This window comes from Microcebus murinus, chromosome 12, assembly GCF_040939455.1.
Source record: "Microcebus murinus isolate Inina chromosome 12, M.murinus_Inina_mat1.0, whole genome shotgun sequence".
Lineage (NCBI taxonomy): Eukaryota > Metazoa > Chordata > Mammalia > Primates > Cheirogaleidae > Microcebus > Microcebus murinus.
The window spans coordinates 8,908,612-8,914,675 of NC_134115.1; the positions used below are offsets into that span (position 1 = coordinate 8,908,612).

Below are 6,064 nucleotides of genomic sequence, written 5' to 3' on the forward strand. Positions count from 1 at the left end.
AATCTGTATGTGTGTACTTACGCAAGTTTCAATGAGTGATAATTATTGATAATTATTGATAATCCCTTTTATTTATTTATTTATTTTGAGACAGAGTCTCACTCTGTTGCCCAGACTAGAGTGAGTGTCGTGGCGTCAGCCTACCTCACAGCAACCTCAAACTCCTGGGCTCAAGCAATCCTGCTGCCTCAGCCTCTCGAGTGGCTGGGACTACAGGCATGCACCACCATACCTGGCTAATTTTTTTTTTTTTTTTTGGTGCACCGTTCCTGGAAGTACTGCAATACCAGGTCGATGCGTGGAGTGGACAGAGCAATCTCCTATTCCATCTCCCTGCTCCAAAAATCCATTTAATATATTGTCCTCGGATAGAGGACATATCAGATATTAAACTGATAAGAACAGATACTACACTTGATCTTAGCCAAAAGGCCGAGAAGCGATGGCTAATTTTTTCTATATATATTAGTTGGCCAATTAATTTATTTATATTTATATTAGAGACAGAATCTCACTCTTACTCAGGCTGGTTTTGAACTCCTGACCTCGAGCAATTCGCCTGCCTGGGCCTCCCAGAGTGCTAGGATTACAGGCGTGAGCCACCACACCCGGCTGATAATCCCTTTTCAATTATCTAATTTCCTTATAACTTAGGAAGGATTCATTTAACATTTTAAATGTCTGTAAAATATATCTCATATTTTCTTAATATTTCAGTTTCAATGTATAATTTTTCAATAACTACATTTAAAAGTTATTCTGAGCCTTGGCATTGCTAAATGAGATGGTTTCATTTTAGATGAGTAATGAATTGGCAAAGAAAATTGCTTAATTAACATTGGTTAATTGAATTACTATGGAAATAAACACTTGCACAAGGCTGGGTGCAATGGCTCATGCCTGTAATCCTAGCACTCTGGGAGGATGAGGTGGGAGGATCATTTGAGCTCAGGAGTTCAAGACCAGCCTGAGCGAGAGTGAGACCCAATCTCTACTAAAAAAATAGAAAGAAATTAGCTGGACAACTCTAGGGGACTGACATATATTTTCCTAGTTTAAGAATAAAGTTAGTGAGTAATGTATGTGTTCTGCCCAGAGTGTTTGAAAGTAATCTGTTCCGGACAAGGTCCTTATGATAAACAAGGCTGTTGCCTAGAGGCAAAACAAAGGACCTGAGTTGCAAGTAAGCAAGAGCTACTCCACCCCACAGCATTGGGGGTCTGGAGGCCACACGATAAACATATTGTTCCTGTGATTGCTGCATACACCCCATAAGATGGCTGGTTAGTCAATGATGGGTAAAACCCCTCAAAGGAGGGGAGACCTAAGCCATGCACAGCTGCCGGGGTTCAGCCGAAGATCTTTGGGGGTCACCCTAAGAGAAGCTAGGGATGAGAAATGCCCCCTGTGGCTCACTTTGCCCATCCTTGCTAATCTCGGTCCTTTATCTATGCCTAGTGCCTAGAGCAACCACCTTGAAATTCTGAGTCAGGGGATATCTGCTTCCCTAAGGCTATGTGTTCCGGAATTTATGGATATCCCTGCCACGCCTGGGTGGTTACGTACAAGAAACAAACTTTAATTTTTTAGAGTATAAAAATAAAACTGACCCGGTGTATTATTACTCGAGTCAACTGCACGTGTCTCTGCGTTTTTCTTTGTGTTCTGTGTTTGTGTTTTATGTTCTGTGTTCATCCTCCATCCTGTAAATGGGCCACGACAGACAACTAAACATATATAGAAAAAAATAGCCGGGCAAGGTGGTGCATGCCTGTAGTCCCAGCCACTTGGGAGGCTGAGGCAAGAGGATTGCCTGAGCCCAGAAGTTTGAGGTTGCTGTGAGCTAAGTTGACACCACAGCACTCTAGCCAGAGCAAGAGAGGGAGATTCTGTCTCAAAAAAAAGCAAACAAAAATAAACCACTTGCATGCACCTGAAAAAAACTTACATGAGAAAACCAGGAAAATAAATAAATAAATTTATTTAATAACAGCAAAAAGTGAACAACTTTTTAAAAAAAAAAAACATTCTCCTTAGCAGAGCTACTTCTTTTGTTGTTCAGAACAAGACACACAGACACTTCTTCACGGTCACTACACAGTTCACAAAATAATCTGTAATCCTGGGAAGCACTGCCCATGTCACCAGGAGCAGTAACAGCACCACTGCGGTGTGTGACCTTTCCCGTGACCTTGGCGCCCGTGTGGAGCATGAGACAAGCAATTGCTGAAGCACCTTCACCTTCCCAGCGTCCCACAGCCCCGCGCCTGCGCCTGCGCCTGCGCCTGCGCCTGCGCCTGCGCCTGCGCCTGCGCACTGACTCGTGCAGCCCCTGCTCCTTCTGCTGCTGAGGCGAAGGCTCTGGGAAACGACCTGCTTTCTAGGAATGTTAATTAAGGGTTTCGTGTAAGGAAGTTTATTCATATCCACTGTCAGTAACTTTGAAAATAACATTTGCTCTGTGACTCTTCATTTCTTATAAACTTAATAGATGCAAACAGGAAATCATCATCACCTGAGACGTGTCTGTACTCATAATGAAAATTTACTGGACTGCGGTGCATGATGAAGTTGTATTTGAACTCTTACCCCACCTCAAAATTCTTCTCTAACATGCAAATTACTTGGTGAAAAAGAAAAATACTTTTCTTGAATTTCTTTTCACTTTTGTATTAATAGTTACTCATACAGCTAATAAGATAATCTTCTCTAGTACTGTGTAGTTTGCCATATTTTACTTTAATTTTTACATTGGTTTTATCTAAGAAACAGTGATAAATTTTCCTTCTGATGCAAAAATGCCATCAGTATTTCAGTTACATTATTACTCTTTTCCAATCATTTCCTTATGTCTTGGAGGTACAATATGTACTTGACATCTTGGTATATTCTTTTGGAAAATACTTGCCTAATTTATGTTTCTACTCTGTTTTGGCAGAAGAAATATTGGGATAAAATCAATATTAAATATCTAACTGAACATTGTTTGGCACTTTAGCCTTATAGGTAACATTTTTGAGTAAGTGCTCAGTCTGCATGTGTATGTGTAAAATCACTGTAAACAGGACAGCTACAAATGCAGCTTGATAAAATGTGTTTACTAATGACTCAAATACCAGCAATAAAATTCCTGATGGCAGCACACTTTTCCAAAGTAATGAACAACTCTCAGTAAAGTGCCAAACAAAGCACCGTGTACTTTCTCCTTAATTTATATGGTAGATCCATTTGTGGAAAGTCAATGCGTAGCACCATCACATAAAAGCATCGTACTTAGCAGTAAACTCAGGGTAGACTCTTCATTTTCACTGAAACATCCAAGAGGAATCTGGGACACAGCACGGTTTTCTAGGGTATAGAAAGGTGTATTCTAGATTTGAAGGATTCTAGATGTGGTAGGATGACTAGATCCCAGTCCTTGCTCTCTAAATGCCCAGTAAATTTCCAGACTTCCCCCCAGAGGTGGAATGGCCTCCAGTGGGAACCACTGGTATCACACAATGCTCTTAGCAGCACCGGAACAATAGTGTCTCAACTGAAATAAAAGGAAACTGAGGCTCAGAATGAAAACCTGATGCCCTGTCACAGTTAGCCGGCTACTACGTGCGAGAGCCGGGATGGAAATTCGGGTCTGTGTGTGTCAGGGCCCAGCCCTTCCACGAGGCCATGCTGGTGCCAGTCTCACTTGACTGAGTGAATAGATGAATCAAAAAGTAATAACTGAATGAACGACTCATATTTGAACTCACGGGTCTTCTGCAGCCCCAACCTCCCCTTGCAGGGAAGAAAACTGAGGCCTGCACAGACTATTTGACTTTGCACTATGGGAGGACTTGTCTACACTCTGGCAATTTCACATTCCGAGGACCCAGCATGTTCTCCCAGGTGGACATGAAGCCACTGGAGGCAAAACCATGGCTGCTTTCACTGCGTGGGTCTTGACTGCTTCCTTGTATTTTGTGAACTGATAATGAATTGCAGTCATATTGCAGAACTGGGCTTTTTATTGGTTGTAAGGTTTGGAAAATTAAACAGGTTGAATTAATTTTGCTAGTTTGTGACCTTTTCCTGTTGAACAACTGCATTACTTCTATCAAACACAGTTTATCCTCAAACACTTTCACTATTGAAATGATACAGCTAAAAGTATAAATTAAATGAGTTTGATAGACAAATTGGGCAACTCAACACAAAACACCTAATTAACTCTGCAAAGTGATAAAATAACTGACAATAAGGTTTCATGCATAATGTGAGGAAATGACTTCACTGCATTTGAAACGAGCTAATTTTCAGAGACACATTTTGAAAGCAGTTTCTAATTGATAATGTATAAAAAATTATGATCACTAATTACTATTATTGCCCCATTTAGGAGAAAGCACCAAGCACTACATATTCTGCATATCTGTCTTATGTAATCCTTGTGAAGCACAAATATTTTTTCAATTTTACATCTGACAAAAGGGAGGCTGAGAAAGTAAAATAAATTGCAGGATCCAGAATCACAAACCCAGTAATGTCAGATGCAATAATCCCACCCAGGTATGTCTTGCTCCAAAGGCGACATCTTAAACTTACCCTGTCCTGTTTATCCATGGAATGTGCCCAGTGCACCCCACCATGTGTATTCAGTGCTAGCTAAGGAGGTTGGTTATGAGAAGCATTATGCATTTATGTAGCCCAAAAGTCCTGCATTAACCATGACTCTCAAACAAAGCTACACTAGGCCTTATTAGTTCTAATTTTATTGAGGCAACCATGCACATAATTTTAAAAAAAATACTAATAAAGATTCCAAATGGGAATCTTCTCATCTCTGCTTTTACTGAGGCATGAAGACAATAGATGAGTCCTTTCAAAAGTAAGGCCAAGATGAAAGAGTTGCAAAATTGGTGTGCTAGGAACCTCCCTTCTCACTGACCTTATCACTTGCAGCCTTTAAAGAGGCTGGGCTGTGATTTCCCCTCTTCCCAGGCCAGGTACACTGCAGGGCTTGCCTCTCCCTTCTAGCTGAATGATTTCTTGCAGTTGGTGCCTGACAGCATGTTACAAGTGCTGCAGGAAAGAAGCTGACAGCCAGGATGCCACATGCAGGAAATATTTAACTCAAGGATAAGTCATGAGGTGGAACAGCTCACACAGGAAGTAATTCAAAAATATGTTACTGCCTTAGTCTGTTCAGGCTGCTATAGCAAAATGCCTGAAACTGGGCAGGCATCTTCCATTCAGTCTTCAAAATTCAACCAGAGGTCATCTCCCCCAGGAAGTCTTCCCTGATGAACCTTCCCACTGAGAGTGAAATCACTTCCTGCAGTGTTTTCAGTTCATGCATGCCACATGGTAGCGTAGTGACACTTCCTTACTGGAGCTTCCTGAAAGCACAGCTATCATCTTGTCACTGTGCCCCAGCGTCAGCAGAAAGCCTGAGGAAGCAGATGCTCAGGGAGTGTTCTCCTACTGGAACAGATTAATGATCAACCAGCCACTGGGATTCTGACAGCCCAACATGAGACAAAGTCTTTCAAATAAAATGCTCAAGAAGAGCTGCCTGGCCCTGCATTTTTGTTTGAGGATTCTGCCCTTTGCCTTGGAGAATGGCTCTGTATAGTCAGAGAAGGACTGGGAACAAAGGCCTTCGGGTTTCTTACTTTGTCACTCAGTGTCCATTCTTTTCCTGAGGTAGCAATCCTTAAACTTTACTTTAGGGAAAGCAACTCTAGGTCCCTGGGCTACAGATGAAGCTGACTCCACCCCAGACTTTTCCCAGCGACTCTGGCCACCGACAGGTTGGGAGATGCCCAGAGCCAGCACACACAGATCAAGGAGACAAGCCTGGGCTTGGGCTTGGGCTTGAGCAGAGCCGTGTGCAGGAAGAAGTCAAGTCCGCCCATGCTGAGCTTGGATGTGGAACTCACACAGAGGAGGCAGAACTACGAGATGGACCCTAACCCCAGGCCAGGGTTTTTTAGTTGTATGAGCTAACTGATGCACTTTTTCTTTTAAGCCTGTTTGGACTGGATTTTCTGCCACCTGCAACACAGAATCCTAACAGATTGCAGTA

General features: G+C 42.2%; 1 non-coding gene across 1 annotated transcript; it reads right to left on the minus strand.

Moving 5' to 3' along the window:
- Positions 1–253: 253 nt before the first annotated feature.
- On the minus strand, positions 254–444 carry LOC142874604 (U2 spliceosomal RNA). The gene has a single exon (XR_012922279.1). It is a non-coding gene; the product is annotated as a U2 spliceosomal RNA (small nuclear RNA).
- Between the last annotated feature and the right edge of the window lie 5,620 nt (positions 445–6,064).